The sequence below is a fragment of the Lepidochelys olivacea genome (assembly GCF_965140295.1).
Source record: "Lepidochelys olivacea isolate rLepOli2 genome assembly, chromosome: 12".
Lineage (NCBI taxonomy): Eukaryota > Metazoa > Chordata > Testudines > Cheloniidae > Lepidochelys > Lepidochelys olivacea.
In genome coordinates, this window is record NC_140422.1 from 8400255 (window position 1) to 8424393 (window position 24139).

A 24139-nucleotide genomic window follows, 5' to 3' on the forward strand; every position below is an offset into this window, starting at 1 on the left:
TGTGTAGCAAACAAATAATTCCAAAAAGAAGAGGTGTTGAAAAAGAGAAGGAAAACATGTTCAGAGAAGAATTGGGATGAGCAGCAGGTCTAGGATGGAGCACTAAGCACTTTTAAGAGGGACCCTGGTGGATGTAATTAAGTTGAGTTGTGCATAGACCAAGAATACCCTGCCCTGGTCTGCTTCCAATGGAACCTTGAGACAGAAGACAAGACAACCCATCTGATCTCAAATACCATGGAGAGAAAGAGAGATGGAGACTACGAGGCAAGTACTTAGGGTTGGGAGTTTAAGGAAGTCAGTGGCTCAATTCCCATGTGGACATGATTCTCTTTTCCCAGTGGTGCAAATCAGGAGTGGCCACTGAAGTTCATACTGGTACACCAGTGCTGAATCAGGCTGTGTATTTATTTGAGAGCCGTTCAAGAAAACAACACAATTTGCATCGCTAATAAGCCCATATAGCTGGAAGAACTGCAGTCAGGTAATGTACTCTGTACCATTTGTGCCATTGGTTTATGTTTTGTATTCTTAAGTCTTAAGGCTCTCGGCAGCGCAGGGTCAAATTCAGTCACATCTGATATTGAATCCATTGCTATTGACATCAGTAAGGCCGGAGACAGTGTGAGTCAGGGCAGAATTTGGCCCACTGTAAACCATGGGGATGCACAGGCATTCAACCTGAACTGCCGGGGATTGATTACTACTATATTTGAATGCTTAGGTCTGCTCAGGTGGCATAAAAGGGCATCATCTGGCCCAAAGTATCCAGCAGAGAATTCCCCGATCAGAGGGGGACTCACTGCTGGCCGAAGAACTCCACAGGTGGGTTCTGCACTGGTGCCCCCCACTATGGGCATACGCAGAGGAAGGGGTAATGGCAGGGCATGGCAGAGTGGAACTCCACTACACCTGTCCTCCACTGGCCTGGGCTCCACAAAGGCTCTATTCTGGTGGCGCAGCTGAGAACAGCCCAGCAGTTGCTCTAAGGAAGGTTGGGATTGAGGTGAGGCTCCCTGAGACTCCTGCCCCCTTGTCCAGTACTAGGTAGGGCTCTGGTGCAAGAGAGGCACCACTCCTCCGCTGTAAAGTGTGTGGATCAGATCCTCAAAGGTATTTAAGCACCTAATTCCTAGGCCGTGTGCCCTTGTGATCGCTTTCACAAAAGTTATTCCAGATGCAAACTACAGTGGTACAGGGGTTATCATTAAAGTTGACCAAATAAAAGGAGGACGTCAGAATGGAAAATAACACTCTCCCTCAGAGTTCCAGCATCAAACAACACGTGGTTATTGTGGTTTAGTGGCGGAAAATCTAGGGTTACAATAAGGGCCTTCTGTCCAAGAGGCCACTTTGATTTATTGTCTCCATTTGAAGCTGAATTAAGCTCAGATTTCTCCAGAAAAGCTTTTAGAAAACCAGTGTAAAGCTGGCACAGTGCAGGGCCTGGGGCTTACTGTATATCAAACAGCATGTGGAATATGGAAGTCTTTAGCTTGAACCAGGGGTCATTGAAGTGTTTGAGCTGATGATGTTCCGCTAAGTAGATCCAAGTGCCAGAGCTCGGTGTAGAGTGCTTGCCCCTCTCCCCACCTACACCCATAATTTATGTACAGCTGCTCCTTCCAGACAACTTGTATCTCCATGATGGCAGATAGATCAACACTTATAACAATGATTCACTTCTTTGTAATGCAATTAGAAGTAACAAAAGCATCTGCAATTATATAGGCTAGAAAAAAATTACCAGGGCTATCAATCCTGCTCTGAGAGAATAAGCCGAGGGTTTGCGGAGAGTCTGAAAGACATCACTGCTCACTCTTATTGCTTTAGCATTTGCAACAAGCCACGTGTAAGATGTCATTGGGAGGATAACATGCACCATGGCAGATAAGTGGGAAATTAGGAGGGTTAAGAGGAATTTGAAGAGAAAATTGCCAAGAAGATAAAAACATAACAGGAAATTCCGAGCATGTATCAGAAGCAGAAAGTCTTGTAAGAGAACGATGGGTCCTTTGGACCACCACAGTGGATAAAGAGAGCAATTAATGTGGACAAGCACAGGGCAGAGAAGCTAACTGATTTATTTGCATCAGTTTTCAGCAGAGGATGGGGCACCTAAGTCTGAACATTCGTTTAGCAGCAGTAACACCAAATGGGACACAGCTTGTTAGGATGAGAGATGAAGGGTCAATTGCTTAGAGGAAGGGCTGCTTCCCCACTCTAGATGAGTGTGGGATGGATCTGGAGAAGCTAATTAAGCAAGGTGGTGGCGCCAAGAATTTGCAAATGAAACAGGTGAAATGGTAACATGATCAGTGAGAGCTGACGATCTTTGCCTTTCCATTGGCCAACAGGTGGGCTGAGTCACATAAAAGTAAAGAAAGGGTCACCAGATTTGAAGCTAAGGGGAATTTGTGTGCTGGGTGAAAGTTTAGGAGACTAATCTTTTGGTTGTGTGCCCTGTTAACTTAGGGCTCTATTTGCAGGGCTGGGCTGGTAAAGCAAAGTGATCAGGACTTGCATGAGGAAATATCTCTTTTGCTTCCTTTTATTTGTGTTGGGAGGGGTTTTCAAAGACAATAAGCTGATGTTGAGCTGCCCCATCTAAAACCACTTGTTTCTATCTCTTATTCTTCTGTCACTTGCTTACCTTGGGGAAAGAAATGGTCCCCCCCTTAATTGATAAATATAGTGTCATATTGCCTCTTCCATGCATATGAAATTATATGTTCAGGGAGGAAAGGGGCTGACAATGATGTAATCTTCTTCTTATTAAAATCTAGGGGGGGATTCCTTTTTGCTCGCTGTTATTTATGGAGCAGCCTAGGTGTGCCTGGAGAAGGCCCTACCCCAGGGAGGTTACAATCTGTCAGACAGGGAGATGTGACAAGAGACCACAGAGAGAGGGGAAAGCGGCTGTTGTAAATCCAGCTCTTCCAAAGAGCTGGATTGAAAGGAATTTTTTGTACTGAATCAATGATGCTTTCAAACCAATAGGTTCTCTTCCCCGCCACCCCCCAAAGTTTTAAAAATCTAATTAGAGTATAATTAGAAACCCCTCTCCTCCCCCCCCCCCACCCCCTCCATGCACATATGAGAAATGAGGGAAGGGATGAAAATGAACAAGCAAAGGAACTGAAATGATGTTTAGTACGAGTCTCAGATCCACAATAATTTATTATTAGGCCTACAGAGCATGCCAAGCCCTAGTGAGGCCTGCAGGTGCTCCACACCTATGGACACTGGCCCCATTAGGTACTGCTTATATTGGGGGTAGATATTGCTTGTATGATAATGGTCTGCAGTTCATGTAACTAACAGTGCTGGGCCAAATTCTTCAGCATATTCTTTCACTTCTGTGTTTGTGTCTACATCCCCTTCCTTTTGTTTGTGTGCAGCTTTAGATTGCAGTCCCTTGAGGGGAGGGATTGTCTCATTTTGGTGTTTGTACGGGGCTGCATTCATTGGGGCCCTGATCCTGCGTGGAGCCTTGGGGCACTACTATAACATAAATACTTAATAATAATAATAATAATTAATAATAATGAATAACTGATGGAATCAGCCTGAGGACCATGCATCTGCTTCCACTAGGATTCGTGCTTGGTCCCCTCATGGACACTCGTGCATTGCGATGTCCCTCAGGATGTCACAACACACATTTCAACCCCCCCATCCCTCCCCACCGCATGTCAGCCTGGGGGGCCAGAGGGTAAATGATCCACGCGGTAGCCCTGCTGGATGTGAGCATTATCATTTTAAAAGCTGTGTTGATCCAGAGGGAGAAAAGCCTTCAAACGCTTTCCTCCCAGGACAGCTTGGGCTCCGAAATCTTAAAACAGCCTCCAAGCACCAACGCGCACACAGAGAGAGCTTGTTTAGCTGCCTTTCAAACTAAAACATCAGAAAGCAGCACAGCTTCTTGAATAATTCAGTGCCCTAAAAATATTTCTGCCTGTGTGGCGCAGGGTTAACAGCGCCCAGATGGAACATCAGTCACCATGAAAAGACATTTTTCAGCTCATGAGGTGTGAATCAAAGGTGTAAATGAAGAAGCCAGCCCTGCATTTTTCACACAAGCAATCATAACATCACCAAGATCTAGATCGTTCTATTTCCCCACACACCTCCCCATGGCTTTGTATTTCTCTCCATGCCCCTGTTGGCTGGCCTCTTGTCGTTTTACTTAGGAAATAAACCTACCCAGCATACATTGCAGCAGAGCTGCTAGGTGGGCTCTTGCATTGTGTCTCCTTATTCAGATCTGTTGAATCCAGGTCTCCTTGGCATGTTTGATTTCTCTAGCTGTCCCTGTGACAGGGTCCAGGCGCTCTCTCTAGGTACTGTACATGGCCTGGGTCACTGTAATATGTGAGCACCGCACAATCATGACTGGATCTTATCCTCACAATACCGCTTTGGGGGTGGGGAAGTGTTGTTATCCCCATTTTACCAACGGAGAACTGAGGCGTCAGGGAGATTAACTGACTTGCTCAAGGGCATACGGAAAGTTGGTGACTGAGTCAGGAATTGAACCCAGGACTTGCGAGTCCCCATCAGTACCCTGCCCACTAGAGCGCCCTTCCTCCCCTGTGAACAATATCCTGCGTTTTTAACATATGGGGCAGCCTTGCAGGTGACCCCAAAAGGAACAGTGAGTGCACTGCTCTCAGAGCTTGCTGCCACAGAGGCATGAATACTAGGGGGATGGAGCTAGCTATGCCCCAAGCAGTGCCCTGCATCTCTTAGGAGTCATGGATACCCAAGCCTAATATTCGAAGGCTGCGCTAGGTTGTTATCCTGAACTGCTCCTACTCAGATGCACCTGGGATTTGAAATCCTCCCTGGGCCTTCTGACCTCATCCCAGCATTGCCATAAATTTGCCAGTAGTATCTAATGAGCGGTTTTGGTAATAAAACGCACAGAAACAAAGACATTAATACAGTATGAGCACTGTGTGTCAATCAGTAGATTCAGTAATATCCCTCCCCATGAAAACAGCCAACCCCTATAAACCAGCCCCTTAGACCAAGGCCTGACTGTGCAGATAGGCCTCATAGCATGCACCAGCAGTCAACACATTTTGTTCAGCCAGCTGAGGGGAGGGAAAGATGAAATGCTCACAGAGTTTAAGGCCAGAGGGACCGACCTCCTACAAATCACAGGCCGCCAACACCACCCACCGCTCGCACGCTAAATCCAACAACTGAAATCGGACTCAAGTATTAGCGCCCACAAGCCACTAGACTATTATATGCCATGGGCAGAGAATAGAAGGGAGCGAGGCGCACCAGGGCCCGAGGCCCTTGCAGTGGCAGGGAACTGATTAAATGAGGTATAGCCAGATAGTCCTGGCAAGTAATCCACACCCCACGCTGGAGAGGAAGACAAAAAAATCCCAAGTTCACTGCCCATCTGACCTGGGGGAAATTCCTTCTAGACCCCGCATACGGTGATCAGTTAGACACAGAGTTGAATGCCCTTACTTAGTTTGTCCCAACTGAAAGCCTTCAACAATAATGTGTTTGGCTTTAAAATCATGAGACTTTTAAAAAATAATAAATTTTAATTTCTTCCTATTTGCCTTCTGGTTCCTCAGCCTTTAGGATGCCCTTGATTTGTGTTTGCTAGTTTTTCTCTGCAATCAGGAGGGCCAGAAACTTGCTTTTTCTCTTTCAATCTCTTGATTCCAACAGAAGGGGCTTGATGGAAAAACACGAGATATTGCAAGGTTCATACCATAGGAGTTGGTAATACCAATGTCCTGCCTCCAGTCCTGCACACGAGATCTTTAAATCTGACATTTATTAGATGGAGGACTGCAAAAGTCAAATAGTCACTGTTTGAACCCAGTTAGAAAGTAGTTGACCTTAATGTGTCAGATCTCACAAGTAGGGTCAGGCCTGATTAGTACTTGACAGGAGACCTTTCATGGAAGGCCAGGTGCTGCAAAAAGTGTGGAGTCAGAACGTGAGATTCCCCCCTTTGAATCTGTACTTACCCAATGTCACAGCATTGTGTTATTTGTCAATGTGCTTTAGGGGGGTCCCATGGTTTGGATGAAGCATAATTACAGTCCTCACCACTTAAGTCATTAAAGTTCACCCAGCATTTATTTTTGTAGGAACAGAAGTGCTAAACCTTGGTCAATTTCCAACTTGAGTAATGACATTCCTAAAATTCCCCTGTGGCTTCAACTGGATATTGTATCCTGGGATAATGTCCTGTTCTAAATTGTTTTGTGTTGGTGATGTGGGCTTTCAAAACAGCTGACACATTCTGTCAGACAGAGCCCAGATATCATATGGCTAGATCCTCTTAGTCCTGTCCTAAATAAAATTTCCAGTGCTCTGGAGTGTGCTGTCACTTTATTACGTGGCAGCCTGCCTCCTTTGGTGTTTAAAGGTTTTGTTGTTTGCAGGAGTTTTCATTTCACCTGAGACATGTAGATAGTGTTCCAGGTCAAGTTATGTCTAATCAGGCTTGCTTGGACCAGTCAGAGATTTAGATGATCACATCCTATCCTATCCTATGACCACAAGGTCATATTTCACTCACCAGGGATATATGTCTACTTAGATTAAAGGACGCAACAATAAGTGCTTCCTTCCAAGTGCTTCCCCCCCATTTTGGATGGTGTTTGTAATCCTAATCCTTCAGCATTGCTAAATTGACAGCTCAGCCACCAGGTGTCCGGCAAACAGAGGAAGGGAGGATCCGGTGGAAGCTGTAATGGAGATGAAGAGGGCTTGGAGAAAGTAGGCATGGAGGTAAGAGCCAAAGAAAGTAGGCAAGAGAACTACAGAGATACAACGGTGAGGAAGGATTCGTGGCCAGCTGCCTGCTAATGTCAAAGGGCAACCCCTGTGCAGAAGCAACCTGGGAGAGTCTATTCAAGAAGCCTAGAAGGCTGAGATGTTTTGTAACTTTACAACTTGTCAACTGGAAAAACACTGTGGGCCTAGTTCATCCCTGGTGAAGTCAGTGGAAGAATAAATATGGCCCTGTCTGGTCGGAGCATCCGAACATATTCTTCTTCTTCTTAGTTGTGTTACAGCAGCACATCGGGGCTGTAGTGGAGGTCAGGGTCCCTTTGTGCAATGCACACAGTACTACATACATACGAGAGAGTCCCAGCCCCAAACAATTTACACCCTAAATAGACAAGACAGACAAAGAAAGTATTAACTATTATCCCCATTTCACAGATGGGGCACTCGTCCAGAAAGGTTAAGCGACTTCTCCAGCTTCATCCAGGGCATGGTAGAGCTGGGAATGGAACCTGGCTCTCTACAGCCCATTCCCAGGTCTGAACCACAACACCTTCCTTTCCCAAGGGCGTAGCTGGGAATGCAGTGTGCGTGCTAACAGGGCGGGACACAGTTTGTTCTTCCCCAGCTAGACAGGCTCGACATGGCTCACAGGCAGTAAATAAAGCTTGGTTTTGTTAGTCAGGAAAGCAGGTGTGACTCGCAGAACAAGCAGGGTTACATGGTCACAGGCTTATGTGGAGATTTAAGGGTGCAGCTTCCTATAAAGTCCATGGGAGGCATCTAGCTAAAATGATGAACTACACTACGAACATGTACCCAATGAGGGTTGGCAGAGTGCAGTGACAAGGTACTATCTGAGCAAAATGACTTTTCCCATAGTCACACTTAAAATTGGGCAAATAATACAGAAAATATATGAACACAGCTAAGCTATGAAGGACTGGTATGGCACCTTGATACTGTGTGGCTGATCATTCATCTCAGGAGCTCTTTGGGCCTCAGAGATTCAGCTTGCATTTGCACCAGTGGCTTGGTAAGAAGATGATTCACTGAAGTCAGTGGGGCTGCCTGGGTAAAATTTGGCCCAATATTATAATATTACTGGAAATCTCCAGTTGGTACTATTACAGATAGCCTTATAAGTTCTGTTTAGCTGGATATATGGGCGATTTACATATTACAAAAAATGCTGTATTGTTAATTGTGGTGCAGTTTTTTCTAATAGTTTTTCTGAATAGTTTGTTCATATCAACTGTAAAAATTAGTTTTTACTGTCTGAGCCTCTCTGAACAAAATAACTTTTGAATTGCAGACAGACCCACAGAGACAAACATTATAAAAATCCCTCCAAGACAAAAAGCAGAGGCTTTGAAGAACAATTAGGTGACTTGTTACTGGGAGGAAGTGTGGTCTCACGCAGAAATCCTCACACTTCTTCATAAAATGGTCCTCATCTTAGAAGAAGGATGATGGTCTTGTAGACCACCACTCCTCCTCTTCTCAGTCACATGGTCAACCTTCCTCCCATGCCCCAACTACTATAATTGTCTACATGGAAAACTAATATTAAGGAAGTACTTAGTGTATTTTCACTTTTTAATGCAATTTCACAGCTGGAAACAAAAAAGAAAAGACAGCAGCTACATGTTACCAGCCAGCTGTCTACAGATTACCAGCAAGTGCTCTGTAGACAAGCAGTAGTCCATGGTCCACCACTGAGGAATCTGTACTCTAGTGGTCTGGAAATCAGGACTGCTGGCTTCTGTTCTGACTTATACAGTTGGGCGAGTACTTAACCAAACTAAGCCTCAGTTTACACATTTGTATTCTTCTGCATTCTGTTTGTTGAGTTCCTTAGCTCAATGTAGCTATTAAACTCCTTTTCTCATCTCTGAAATTGCCAGGATGGAATTATAAGTCAAATGGTAGAAGTGCTCTTTCCTTATTATGATGCTTCCTTTCAAATTAAATTATCTTTGCACCCACATGCTCCTTTTACCACCTGCTTTTCCTGACCTCCACTAAACCCTGTCCATCTTATATACTACAATCACTCCTACTTTCTCCTTAGCTAACCCCACAGGGGAAATTCAGCTCCCCCTGTTCTCCTGTCTTCATGCAGTAAGCACATTAGGTGGAACACTTGGTAAGGTAATGTTGTTCAAGTTTGAAGAGGTCGAATATGTTGAACTACGGTCTCTAAGCAGCTATTTGCATTAAATATATTTGAATGAGTACTTGCTTTGACAGATACTGAACAGTGTTGAAAATGACTCATTAAAATATTACTTTCCCAGTCCGATGAAGTGAGCTGTAGCTCACTAAAGCTTATGCTCAAATAAATTTGTTAGTCTGTAAGATGCCACAAGTACTCCTTTTCTTTTTGCGAATACAGACTAACGCGGCTGCTACTCTGAAATCTAAGCAATCAGTATATTTTAAACGAAGTTTAATTTCAAGAAACTGGATGGGGATCTTTGGGATCTAATTCCTTCCTAATGAACAGTGAAGAGTTTGATCCTTTTTGACACAATGAGGGAAGGGGAAGTGTGTCATTCCTGTTAACAGGAATAAAGAATTACGGGCATACAATTTCCCATGTATTGATAGACTACACCAATTAGTGGCCTAGGTTATTGACTTCATAGACCTGCCCTGATATGGCTCATGTTTGTGCAGAAGTTCATCAGTAGAGTTTATCTAGCATATGAGAGTTTTTGCTGACTGCTCCACTATGAAAGGCATGGCTGAGTGGCTACATATTTGGGTCTGCCATGTTAGAGTCCCATCCAGTGGCTGGAAGTTGAAGCTAGACAAATTCAGACTAGAAAAGTGGTGCACATTTTAAACAGTGAGGGTAATTAATCACCAAAACAACCTACTAAAGGATGAAACCGAATACCCTTCCTTGAAATCTTTAAATCAAATCCAGATGTCTTTCTAGAAGATACGATCTAGCTCAACAAGAAATTATAGTGTGGATGCAATAATACTGAAGTGAAATGTGAGGGGCTGTGTTATGTGGGAGGACAGGCTAGATGAGCACAATGGTCCCTTCTGGTCCTCCCCAACTCCCAGGCTCTCCACCATGGAGTCATCTCCAGTTCCTGTGTCTCCCCCTTCTCTTCTCACTTCCACACCCTTGACAAATGCAGTCACTTCTTCCTCTATAACAGTTTAAAGTCCACCACAGTGCTAAAACACTGGCTCATATTGGATCACTATCAGTGATTCCAGCATCCCCCTCTTTCTTTGGGTCCCCAGGATCTCAGTTCTCACCCTGCTGGTCCATGCAATAATATGCTGTGGTTAAGTGGGTATATATAATGTCTTCTCTTGCTGCTCTGATCACATTACCCTTCCTCCCCTCAAGTACCGCAATCTTCTGCAATTTCCACAGCACATTCAAGCTCCTCTTAGTGATGTCCGTATCACAAACTTAGAAAGAGCACCCAGGCTGCAGGTACTCCGGCTGCTTTGATCCATATGGCGAAGGCACTGATAGACGTTAAGAAGAAAAGCAAAGTCTAAAAGAATCCCAGCTCAATATCCCTGTAATGCAGCTACTCGGGGCTCGACCTTCTCCAGGGCGGCGGGGAGCCACACCGGCTCACGACACACAGATAACATTTGGGGAAATTAGTCCGGCCACGGGAGTCTCCCTTGGCGGCTCCTGCAGCAACTGAAACAAGCACAGTAAGCTCGGGCCCTAGGTCGGGGATGGCAGCAATAAGTCAGGTGCTCAGGCCCTCCGGCAGGAGCTGAACAGTAGCAAACGGTATATAGAAATTGGCCCAGGGTCAGGGCAGGGCAGGGCAAGCAAGTCAGTAGCTCCAGCCCTCAGGCAGGGGCTGAGCAAACAGTTCAATAGTAGCAGGCCCAGGCCCTAAAGGACCTGGAAGAGGGGGAGACGGCCACCCACGAGTTGAGTGGCAGGGGGGACGCAGGCCCACCCACTCCACTGTGTCCCAGCCCGGGTCCCTAGCAGCAGCAGAAGATCCGCTGCTGGGTCACTGGGGCTCCTGGCTGCAACACACTGACCTGGGCTCTGGCAATGCTACAGCCAGACTACGGTCGGCTGCCCCCGGGCTACTTCCTAATCCCCCTTCTTGGGGTACCTGGGTCCAAGCGGTGTCCTCCGGGGCGTCCAGCACCTTGGGTTCCTCTGGGCAGCAGGCTAGCGGCAGGCCCGGGAACTCCTCTGGGTAGCGGCCGCAGGGCAGTTCCGGCAACTCCTGGCACACACCTTGGCCTCCCCGGCGGCTGGGCCCTCAGTGAGCTCTGAGGGCGAGCTTTTATACTTCTGGGTCGCCGCCTGACCCGCTGAGGGGCAGGCTCAGAGCTCCCTGGCTCCGCCCACTCCAGCACCTGGATGGGCTCGTCTTTCTCCAGGGCGGCGGGGAGCCACACCGCCTCACTACAGTCCCACATTTCCATCGCCCTGAATCCTATGCCCCATTCCAACCCATATGTCACATGCTTAGGCTAATGCATAAACGAAATAGGATGTTCACTATTGACATGTTGATGTCCATTGGACAGCTGCAGGATCAATATAAGCTGTCACAAAATCAATGTAATGAGGCAATTAGTTTTAAGAAATATAAACTCAGCATATAGCAAATGCCAGTGCTGTCTTTATTTCTGAGTATAATCTCCAAACAAGGATGGGTACTGCACGTGGATAGGGAAATCTCATTAGATACCTGGGAGCAGATACATTATGATGTTACAGATCTGAGGGACAGATCCTTGGCTGATGTAAATTGGAGTAGCTCCACTAAAGTCAACAGAGCTAGGTTTGTATAGATCAGCTGAGCATCCGGCCCCAAGTGCCAACTGCAGAGTGCCACACGTCTATCTAAAAGCATCACATGGAGAAGAAGCACTAATCTTACACGTCATCTGTCTTGCATGCCAATCCTGCTGCCACCAGATACACATCCTCAAACATTCTCTGGGTAGCAACCTCTAGTATATTGAAGTAAGAAAACAAAACTAAATTGACAGGTTTCAGAGTAACAGTCGTGTTAGTCTGTATTCGCAAAAAGAAAAGGAGTACTTGTGGCACCTTAGAGACTAACCAATTTATTTGAGCATGAGCTTTCGTGAGCTACAGCTCACTTCATCGGATACATACCGTGGAAACTGCAGCAGACTTTATATACACACAGAGAACATGAAACAATACCTCCTCCCACCCCACTGTCCTGCTGGTAATAGCTTATCTAAAGTGATCATCAAATTGGGCCATTTCCAGCACAAATCCAGGTTTTCTCACCCTCCACATTGTAGGGAGAGTGGTCACTTTGGATGAGCTATTACCAGCAGGATAGTGAGTTTGTGTGTGTGTTTTTTGGAGGGAGGTGGGGGGGGGGGTGAGAGAACCTGGATTTGTGCAGGAAATGGCCCAACTTGATTATCATGCACATTGTGTAGAGATTTGTCACTTTGGATGGGCTATTACCAGCAGGAGAGTGAGTTTGTGTGTGGGGGGTGGAGGGTGAGAAAACCTGGATTTGTGCTGGAAATGGCCCAACTTGATGATCACTTTAGATAAGCTATTACCAGCAGGACAGTGGGGTGGGGGGAGGTATTGTTTCATGTTCTCTGTGTGTATATAAAGTCTGCTGCAGTTTCCACAGTATGCATCCGATGAAGTGAGCTGTAGCTCACGAAAGCTCATGCTCAAATAAATTGGTTAGTCTCTAAGGTGCCACAAGTACTCCTTTTCTTTTTGCGAAAACTAAATTGCTTTTCCTCATCTGGAGTCTGACTCAAGTATGTGAGCTGATCCTTGGACTCATGGACCATTGAGTCTTACTTCAGTTCCAGGTAACCTGTTTGAAATGAGTTAAAAATAGAATTGCACAACACCTAGACCCCCCATGTTTGAGGTCACAGAATTGTCATTATTATTAGAATTCATGAAAAAACGTTCCACTGATATTCAATGGAAATTTTAAGTGAAGCTGTTTCAACCACATTTGGGCCCCTTTTTTCCCCTCTTCTCATGAACAGTCCTGAGATTGAAATGTAGTGGCCTTAATGTTCATGAAAGCAACATTCAAATGTTGCCCTTCACTGGGATATGCAACAGACGAAAGGCTATTAAAAGGGGTACTCTCAGTTACTTTCCTTCAGTTGGGGAACAAAAACAATATCATGTGACTTTTGAGACCAGTCACAATTAAACAATACTTCCTGAATTTAATAATTTGAATAGCAACCCATAGTGGAAATGAAATTTACAAAAAAATGCATCAAATAATTTTGGATATCAAATTTGAAAAAAAAATTACAATCTGTTTGACGCTGCAAGAGAAAAGCAGGTGGATTTTTCTTAATCAGTTGTTTATTATGAATGATTTGCTCATTATTTGCTCAGGATTTGAATTATTCTGCTTTGTTTGAAATGCCTCTGTGAACTCAGGGCTTCCTGAGTTATTTTAGAGACAACTGATACTCAGGTGTTTGTTGGGCCAAGGTCTAAATCTAGGAGATCCAGACAGCTACATTATAAAAGGCTAATAATGCTTTGAGATTAAAAGGTTGATGGCATCACATAAAGGGCTGAGATTCTATCACTGAGGAAGAGATTGAATCTTCAGTGTGGAATTTCCCCTACTAAAGAAATAGGAAGGATAAACTATTTCATAAAAAATTGAAATCCTTGTGGGAAATAGGAGACATTTGGTGATTCCATAAAACTTAGCTTACTTAGGCTAGAATCGCATTTCTGGGCTTGGCGTTAAATGGAAAACTGGCTGAATCAGTCTAATTGTATCCATCTAATTATCTTTCTAAGGTGCCTCTCACCATAGTATCCAAGCCCTGACTTGATTCAGCAATCCAGCCACTGATAACGCTTGAAAAGAGGTGCACCAATACATACCATACTGCAGCACACTTTCCAAAACCCTGCCCTCTAAGGTCTCAGTATGCCGACACTTTTATGTGCATGTGTAAACGATTGAAGCACCATAAGTGACTGGAGGATTGAGGCTCTATTGAAGCTCCTTGGTCTTGCCCTGTTAGCCAGAGAATCACCAACCTGACCTAATGCACAAATTGTTGGGATGAAGTGGGCTGAATTTTGAACATCCCCAGCGTGAGGTTCTTTTTTAACCATCCCCAGATGGGATGAAATATGTTGCCCATTTCCATTCATCCCATTCCTTAATATGGAAATGCACCAGCATGCTAAATAAAAGCAGTGTGACGTCAAGATCTAACATGAGTCTCCTTTAGCTGGATTCTCAAAGAACAGAATATGAAGGAAACTGAAAATAAATTATTAGTCCACTGAAAATCTTGGACACACAGCAAGCAAGTTCATGGAAAACAAGATGGCTGAGGAGAAAGCCCTGGACTTGGTAGCCATCTGGTCCCTTCCCACATGACAATTCAGTTCCACTCATATGGCTGTAAAGAAGAAAATCAGTGGAGGTCTAAGAGTTAAGGGATGGATGGGATGAAATGGGTTTTCTACTCTCAGATCTGACCAGGGTATAAGTCATGGATTTGGATAAGTGGGTAATGCTGCTAATTGTGTCTTCGGCAAAAGTATCAAAACGAGCAAGACCTGGGTAACTAGTCATTCTAAGCTGGTAGCAAGTACTTTATTACCACTGCATCTCTGTTACTGAGCCTAATTGCTCAGAGGAAGATCATTGTCATTAATGGTGGAGTCCAGGCATTTAGTGGGCGGAGAATTTGAAGAGATGGAAGATGATAAATACAACTATAGTTCCTGAATGCAAGATCCCCATTGCATTTGTGCTACCTCTGTGAAAATGTCAAACATTCAGAAGAGCACTAGTACGATGCAGAAGAATAAAACCGTGTGTAGAGTGGATTTACAAATGGAGAATGCAATAGCTATCTAATCTAATGTATTTAAAGTACTTCTGTACTCTCATTGAAACACCGTGGCCTAATCTAGCTAGGTACTTATGTGGCCCCCTCCACCATAGAATCTGAGTGGCTCGTAATCATTAGTGGAATTTACCCTCCTGATATCCCTGTGAGGTAGGAAAGTGCTATCTCCATTTTATAGATAGAAAACTTGAGGCACAGTTTCGATTTAGTGACTTGCCCAAATTCACAGAAGAAATCTGTGGCAGTGCCCAGAATTAAATCAAAGTCTCCTGTTTAATGCCCCATCCTATTCCTCCCCACAATGGCAGCATTAAACACAAACTCTAGAACTGACTACTCTAAAATGCTGACTTTTTCAGAAATTCCTTGAATTTCTTCCTACAAGCAGCTTGAGCTCCCACAGATGTTTTCCCCAGAGTGCAACAGCAAGTGGTCTTTCAGCATAGAAATTCTTCTTTTTCAAGTAATTACACCATCTTGCTCATATCGGCGAATCTACAGGACTTAATTCTTATGAGCAGCTTAATAAAATGTTTAATTAAACAAAAGGCTGTTCTGTTCTGTTCCATTCTATATTGGTTTTTATTCTGCACTCGTCTCTGTAGTATCTGAGCATCTTCTAGGAGTGCCTTAGGCAACATGGATACAGATTTGTGGCGTGTTGTTGGTCTCTCATCCTCTCGTTCTCCAAAGCCATCTGAAAGATGGTTACAGAGTATGAGGAAGGCAACTCCGGCCATGGCAAAAATGGAAAGCTTTGAGGAAATATTGGAAACCCAGATGAGAGCAGGATTGTAGTGGTGCCTGAGAACTGGGCCGTGAAACCAATGTGTCCAAGTGGAGTGCTATGTAAATAGTAAAAAACCATAAATGGCAACAGGGGAATTACATTTTTAAGTTCACGTTCTGTAATGCAGGTAAGGATTTTTTTTTTAACATATGAGTTTCATTATGTGCTTGTCCCTCTCATCTGCAGTGGCTTCTGCTAACGGTGAGCCTTGCAGCATATTCCCTTGCACTGGGTTCCACCGACAGATGCTCTGAACTATTTGCAGTGGGTTCGGGCAGCGGTGAAATCCTGAGAAAGATCTGCTTCTGCTTATGGTTCTTAACGGAGTTAATCTAGTGGGACACCAGTTAGAGCTAGTAAACAAAGACTCATGAGAACAGGGTGTGTTCTGTTTCTAGCTCCAAAAAGGCTTCTTCTACAGGATAAGGTAAGGGTAGCAATGTGGACTGGGTTAACCATTGCCAGATGGACCCGATAAATCTGATCATAATTATTTATTTGTATGACAGAGGTGTGCACAGCATTGTAAAGCTGGAAAACTGTTGCACAAATAAGAGTCCCTGCCCTGAAGAGCTTGCAGTCCAAAGGCATCCGCTGATTCAATGCAATACACATCTCACAGTGGAGTAATCCATCAACTTCAGTGTGGTTACTCCCAGCTCACCCCAGTGAAAGTGAAAGGAGAATCCATTTCAGGGAGTGACCTTTGTAGCTCTGATTCAGCAAACCATCCCTGCTCATCACTGTGCCTATGCTTAACTGCTGTGTCAAACAGAGATGGACTTAAGCACGTGGATTGGCTGAATTGGGGCATGTGGAATGAACGTCTCACTGAATAGCTAAATCTTCAGGAGGGTTTTTGTGGGGTTTTTTTTTTTTAATTTTTTGAATATGAGAAATTATTCCAAGCACAGGGACAGCATAAAAGCAGGTGAAAAGTCTTCAATGAGAAAAGAAGATGACTGGATCAATTAAGAGTGGCATTGCATGAGGATGAGGAGTTGGAGACCGAGGAAGACATGGAGGTGGGATTAGGGGTGTGAAAAGCCTAGAATGTTATTCTGAAAAAAGAGTGGGAAACATTTCTGAAGTTGCATTCATGTGTTATGTATCGGGGGGTAGCCATGTTAGTCTGTATCCACAAAAACAACAAGGAGTCCGGTGGCATCTTAAAGACTAACAGATTTATTTGAGCATAAGCTTTCGTGGGTAAAAACCTCAAGTGCTTATGCTCAAATAAATCTGTTAGTCTTTAAGGTGCCACCAGACTCCTTGTTGTTCATGTGTTATGTTATACACTGTTGTCCTCACCCAAATGGCTTGAAAGGCATTTGGCTTTCTAGGCCATAATTAGATCATTCATATTTTATACTTTGTAAAAGTCTAAATGATAGAGGAATGTTATAGACTCAACATCACTTTGTGCAGCAATGCAGTAATCCTTAATGAATTTCCTTGCATGTCATGTGATAAAAGGAAGTGACCACAGCCTCCAGCTGTTGACCTTTCCAAATTGAACTCTGATCCCTTATTAGGTACTAAAAGCCCATAAATATCCACTTAATATTTCATCTAAAATAAAACTTAAAAAGCCAGGGCCTAGCATTTCAAGGCTTTGGGGGTTTCACGAAGACGAACGCTGAAGCCCGTGGAGATCAGATATTCCACACAACATTTATCTCCTGACTTTCTGCCTGGCATCAGTTATCATCAGAGCAACACAAATCTCCAGCTCACAATGATTTAGTGTTGAGCATTTCAGACTCATACACCAGAGAGATATGAGAGGTATACAGAGATTGCCAAACTGGATCAGAACATGTCCCTTTAGTTATCTAGTGTCTTCCGTCCAGCAGTGACCAATATTTGATACTTCAGGAAAAGCAACCAAAAAAAAAAAAAAAAGGCGGCGGGGGGGGGGAAATGTTCAGATATGGCGATCTAAAGGAAGGTACCTGGGTCCCTATTTAGATAGTATAAAAAGAGGCTTGATTTTCAAAGTTGCTCAGCTCCTCTGAAAATATTCGTTCAGATGCCTAACTTTAGGCACCCACATTGGAAAATTACTTATCCAGTCAAACATTTCTCTCTACTAAAATAGTTTCCTGATCGCATGCATTGAGCAGTAGGTCCTGCTATGTGTGTTTTGTAATTGTTTCCCTGATGTAAGGCGCATTAATGCCTTGTTCACTCGCACCACCATACATTTTTTCAGGTAGATAAATGCAGTGATAATCGTACACTGTAAATCATGACATTCCATCACTAACTTAGCTTGCATAGGTGCAAAGGTTCTTAGCAGACATCTAGGAACTCAGACCTTTCTAAAACCCAACCGTAGTAGTCTCCCTCCTGCGGAAATGAGTTCCACAGATCGACTATGTACCGTGACAAGAAACAGAGTCTTTCCTATTATGGGCTGTTTGCTTTTGTGATTTGCACAGTTAATTTTTAAGTGAAAATTTCCAACTAGCTCTGTTTATACACGAGCGGAGGGCAAAACGCCAGGCTAAGTTAAGCTCTTTGCAGCAGGACTTTGCAGAAATCAGGGGAAAGAGATTTCATGTCACAGAAGGGTACTGTTATAAACAATGTAGCATGTGCAACTGTTATATTTATGTTGATATTTCCAGGACAGGTCACCTGATTATACCATACAGGGACCTCTATACCAATAAGATTTTGACAAATTGGAGGGAATTAAAAGAAGAGGAATAAACATAATTAAGAGGCTGATGGGAATGATTTACAGAGGGGAAGAGAGAAGGAGGGAAAAACCCCACGCAAAACCTGAATGGGACAGGTTGTGCAATTGGATAGTTTGAACGCTCAGTTTCCATGATTTTGTGCAGTTGCAGTAATTTATGCATGCAAATGACTGGTTCTGCCTCTGGCTATTTGCACACACAATTTCTGTACGTGCATCAACAAATGCAGTGAGCGCCTGTGGAAATTAGATGTACAAATGGCCACACAGTTTTGCACTTTCACAGTTCTGCAAAATCTGCTCTAATATGGGAACTAAAGCTTGGTCTAACACTGACTGTGCATGGTAACGTTCTATGTTGTACTGTAACTGGAAGGTGAAAATACCCAGAAGAGGAAATCCTTAGGGTGACACAAGGAGTAGTGAGAGGAAATTATGATCACACTTCTCCATGCATGGATAGAGACCAGCCACCCTGAAGTCTGTATTGCAATTTAAAAAATAAAAACCCAGCTGCCTGGGGACCTGTACGAAGCCCAGAGTTTCCATCTGAAGGGAAAGAAAACAGGGAGCTTCCCTGAGGCACAGCCCAGCCCTGTGCTGCATGAGTAGAAGAGCAGCAGCAGTACAAGGCCAGGAACCCCCTCTGCAGAAAGAGAAAGAAAGTTCTCTGTTTAAAGGCGCATGCCAGACTGACTGGGGGCCAGATCTTCAGGTGCTGTAGACCAGGGGTTCTCAACCTTTCACGGCCCACCCATGCCACCACAAGTGTTTTTCAGTAGATTAGGAGCCAGGGCCGGCTATAGGGGGTAGCCTAAGGCCCCCACGAAGCTAATTTGTTCAGGCTTCGGCTTCAGCCCTGGGAAGGAGGGGCTTGGGATTCAGCTTTCTGCCCTGGGCCCCAGTGAGTCTAACGCTGGCCCTTCTCTCTGGTTTATTTTGGTGGATGCCCCGAAGCCTGTTTGCGGCCCCCCAGGGGGCCCGGAACCCCTGGTAGAGAACCACTGCTGGAGACTGTGACTTCAGTGGAGCTATACAATCACAGGGGCTAGAAAGACTTTTCCCTTTGCTCTGGGTGTTAACCCTGAAGTGAAATGCTTTTTAAAAAATGAACTGCATTAGGCCCTCATTCAGCAAAGCACGTAAGGACGTACTTACGATCCCAAATCACTAGAGGCAATAGACAGACTTTAATGACCAAGACCTTTGTAAGTGATAGGGTCAAAAGTCAGTTCCTTCTTCACTGATCTGCCCAGTGCGAACAGTATCAGGGTCCTGTGTTTCTCCTACCCTGTTTGAATACGTCACTAATCCCCCAAACAATATAAAGAAATGTGACTCCTTGCTTGGGTTTAGGTACTAATGATATCACCAGTTGTCCCAAGAGAGACACAGAATCATTGACTTAGCAAGTTAAATAAAAAAAAAAGAGGTCTGGGGAAAAGTATTCAATATTCCTTATGACAGGTTTCAGAGTAACAGCCGTGTTAGTCTGTATTCGCAAAAAGAAAAGGAGGACTTGTGGCACCTTAGAAACTAACCAATTTATTTGAGCATGAGCTTTCGTGAGCATCCGATGAAGTGAGCTATAGCTCACAAAAGCTTATGCTCAAATAAATTGGTTAGTCTCTAAGGTGCCACAAGTACTCCTTTTCTTTTTGCGAATATTCCTTATGACTGTAGCCCTTATTTCTGGTCCCCAGACATTTGTGAACCCATCCATATTTCTGGGAATGTATTTATTATTTGTAAGCGTAATGGTCTGTCTGTCTCTCCCCCTTCTCCCTTGCTCTCCATTTTCTCAGCTGGTCCCCATCACTGTCACATCTGAGCCTCTCAGAGAGTTTGGGTCACAAATTATCAGCCTATGGGTTGTTTGCAAACTGGTAACGTTTGGTTACGTTACCTCACAAACCTCTCCTGGATTACTAAACTCCTTTGCCTCTGTGTTCTTCCCTCTGTTCCCTAGAGTCCAACCTCTTCACTTCTTCACCCTCCCTGACAGAGCTCAGGACTGTCTCCTCTTCGTCTTTCTCTCTGAAGAGCAATTGCTTTTCTTCCTCATGTCGCCCCCGGGACATCATGGTGGCCACCTCTGTACCGTCCCCCTTCTACTCCCCCTGCGCCCCAACACCACATGCGATCAGGATGTTTAGAAGGTCACCTGCAGTGTTTAGATATGGGCAGACACTGCTGCAAGGCCTCAGAACCTTCCGTTTGCCTGTTTAGCAGGCCAAAGCACAAACGTAGGACATGAGAAGTTATTTGTCCTCCTAGTTATGGGTACTGTGATAAGGAGCTTAGGAGAAATGTCATTAGGTTCCTTGATATGCTTCAGTACACCTCAGCTCTAGGACAAGCAGACTGTGTTTGATGGAAATGGTAAAACACACTTGACATTCTCTGAGTCATCTGGTTGCTTTTCTCTATCAAGCAGCGCAACATCCACGCCTGGGAGGAAGTCTCTTCTGAGGCAATGCAGGGTGTTGACTGCCACACAATGAGCATATGGAGCCAGTTGTGTCACCCATGGGAACTGTGTATGAAAGCTTAAGTGGAAGAAATGCTACCCATGTGCCGGTGAGAGGAAAGAGCAGCTCATGTAGCTCCCTCATGGATGGCTGGGTACCAGCTGCACTGGGGCCTCTTGCATATGAGATCAGCGGCTCTCAACCTTTCCAGACAACTGTACCCCTTTCAGGAGTCTGATTTGTCTTGCGTACCCCCAAGTTTCATCTCACTTCAAAACTACTTGCTTACAAAATCAGACATAGAAATACAAAAGTGTCACAGCACGCTATTACTGACAAATTGCTTATGGTCTCATATTTACCATATAATTATAAAATAAGTCAATTGGAATATAAATATTGTACTTACATTTCAGTGTATAGAGCAGTATAAACAAGTCATCGTCTGTATGAAATTTAAGTTTGTTCTGACTTTGCCAGTGCTTTTTTTGCCGCCTGTAAAACGAGGCAAAGAGCTAGAGGAGTTGATGTCCCCCCTGGAAGGGGTACATGTACCCCTGGTTGAGAACCACTGTCTTAGGTCTGTGGCCATTTGGCTAGTGATGTTTTCTGACTTGTTGCTACGGGGCCAACATGGAAACAATGCTTCAGCTCCCTCTGACTGAGGGGCATGGAGGAGTAATGCAGAATGTGTGTTTCAATGCCATGGGCCTCTGACACAGGGAAAACATTTAAAACAGGAGAGGAGGCTGAGATTCTCCAGCAGGGCTTCATAGCTATGAGTGGGATTCAGCGGGGAAAAGAGTCAGGGACTGTGGGGCAGATTCTCAAGCACATCCAGCCTCCTGAGTGCTGCAGAACAGGGGATCTGGTTACAGCTCCCGGGTATTGTGCACCAGCCAGGGTGCCGGTTAGAGGTGCCTGGGGAATGCTCTAAGTTGCATCAGATGGCTATGATACCTCAAGGAACCAATGCATCGCACTACACCCCCCACTCCCGATGAAGTTTGGCTACAAGTCCTGCTCATGGAAGAGAATTGGAGCACGAGGCCCTCAAACTACAACTCCCATCGGGCACCTGGGCTGCTTATCCAAATCAAAAAGGTCGGTTTGGGGCCAAAATATTGTGGTTGAAAATCACTTCTGAGTTTTCCAGTGTTCAGATTTTTGACCAAAATTGCAATTGTCCTCACTTTTAGGGAAAACATGTCATTCAGTCACAACCCAATTTTCCCTCAGAAAACAGTTTTAATAGAAAAATGTCAACCAGCCCTATTCACAAATGGAATGAGGATACATGATGAGCCAGGACTGCTTTTAGAGTCTGAGCAAGATGAGAGAAATGTACGGTGGCTCCAAGCCTCAATGAAACGTTAAGAACTATACGTTTAAGACTTGTGGCTTGCTTGTAGGAGCAATAGCAGACATGGGCTGATGGCTGGACCCACTAACCCTCCTTGGACGATGTGGAAGAGAACATGCCCACTCCCAGAGTGCCAGGACAACACAGGCCTGCTGACGGGCCAGCTGGTTGCCAGTCTGGCTGGACCAAGGAAAGTGTTTTTCTCCTTAGCTATTAGAAGACACTGGCATTCCAATGTGCTCTGGTTGATATCACACCATGGGAGGAAATGGGGGGTTGCCTAGCAGAAATACAGTTAAAATTTGTTTCTGAGCAAAGAAGCAAAGAGGTGAAATGTAGTGTTCACTCTGCTTGTGTCTGTAACATTTGTCTCTGGTTGGAAGGGGATACCAGGAGGTGATGGAGGAAGGGGAGGAGAATGGAGAAGAGGTGGAGGTGAGGATAAAAAGGGGACAAGGGCCCTTAGTGTGTCTTGGACATGCAATAAAAATGGATTTTTTAAAAAAAGAATTATGTATTCACTTAGATCCACAGGCAGTTTATTTTTCTGGACTGGAATTCTAAAGGAAAATGCTTCCAAATGTGACAACTGGCATATCAAGGCCTAATAAAGAATTGACAAATGCCCCTTTTGAACAAACACAAGAAAATGGGTGAGAGGAAGGAGAGACTCCAGCAAGCATAAAATCCAAAAGGATTTGACGTGCTCCATCTGGGTGGCAGGCAGAGCAGCAAAGCTGTAGAGAGAAGTAGATTTTGAAAGCAGTGTATGGAGTATCTCCAAACAACTGAAATCCCCCTTATGATAATAGAAATGATCTTGTCATTCTGTAAATCACACACAGCGTCCCAGCATCACAGAAGAGGTGAAAGAATTGGAACGTTTTTTTTAGTAGGTACAATCTACAGGGAAATGAGAGCATGTCATAGAGGTAACTGAGAATGTGTGCGACAGTCCCTGCAAGAATAAAGATGTGCAACTTGAACTGAAACCATCTTTCCTCAGTGCTGCAAAGACAAGCCACTTGGGCCCACTGGCAGCTGTAGCAAAGCGTGGAAGCATCCACTTAAGTTAAGTGTGTGCTTAAGTGCTTTGCTGACTAGGTATGCTTTGCTGAATTGGGGTCTCTAGCAGGTGGAGGATTTAAAGTACAGAGGAAGGGAAGACAAAGGCAAGGCTTGGCCATTATACAATCTCAGTGTTGATTTTGTTTAAAAAGTCATTTGTGGGATGTAATGGTTTGTAACCCAAGAAGTTGGATGGATTATGGGACTGGCTGGCAGGAAACAAAGTTCTGCAAACATCTCTATTTTTCCCTTGTGGAAATATGTTTGAGTGAAATTGTGCCTCTGTGAACCACCCTTCCAACTATGCACAGAAAGAACTACATGGGTCTGGTCCAAAGCTCACTGAAGTCAATTTGAAACTTTCCCTTGACTCAAATGGGCTTTAGATCAGGACCTAAGACAAGCATGGGCAAAAGAAATGATTTGTTTGTATAAATCCTCTGGTGGGAACTGAGAGGAGAGCACCATCTGATTCCTGCAATTCTTAATTAGTCGTCTGTACACTACAGTTTCTATCAGCCATCGGTGCATAAAATGCGTGTTCAGTCCCTGTAAGGCCCCCAAATCATTCTTACTTCCAGTTCCAAAACAAAACTCTGGGATCAAGTTCCAGCTCCCACCCAGGTCTCTTTTACTAGAAGTTTTTAAACAATATTTCAGTTCTAATCTGGCTCCCATAGTGTACAGACACACCACACCAACAGACTACAGATTATGCATGAAGGGCTTTTTTCTTTTATGAGATCCCCCATCCTAGCAAAAATATTCTTTCATCAAAGATAAATCCTTCCATTCCAGCCCTACTTATCTGAAGTTCATAGATCCCCTTCATAGACTCAGAATTCTGAACATGCTAGATCGGGAGCCGTTGGATACATTAGGATCAGATCTGAGGTTCAACGGAAAACCATTTTATTATGCACTGCAGATGGGTGGGGCTTTGCCGCGTCCCTATCAGAGCCTTGAATATTCTCCCTTATTCCTGAGCCCTTGCATCAAAGCTACCATCCTTCCAGCCTAGTGGACCAGACATCAACTAGAATAACTGCTCTTGTACAACACAAAGCTAACCGCCCAAGACT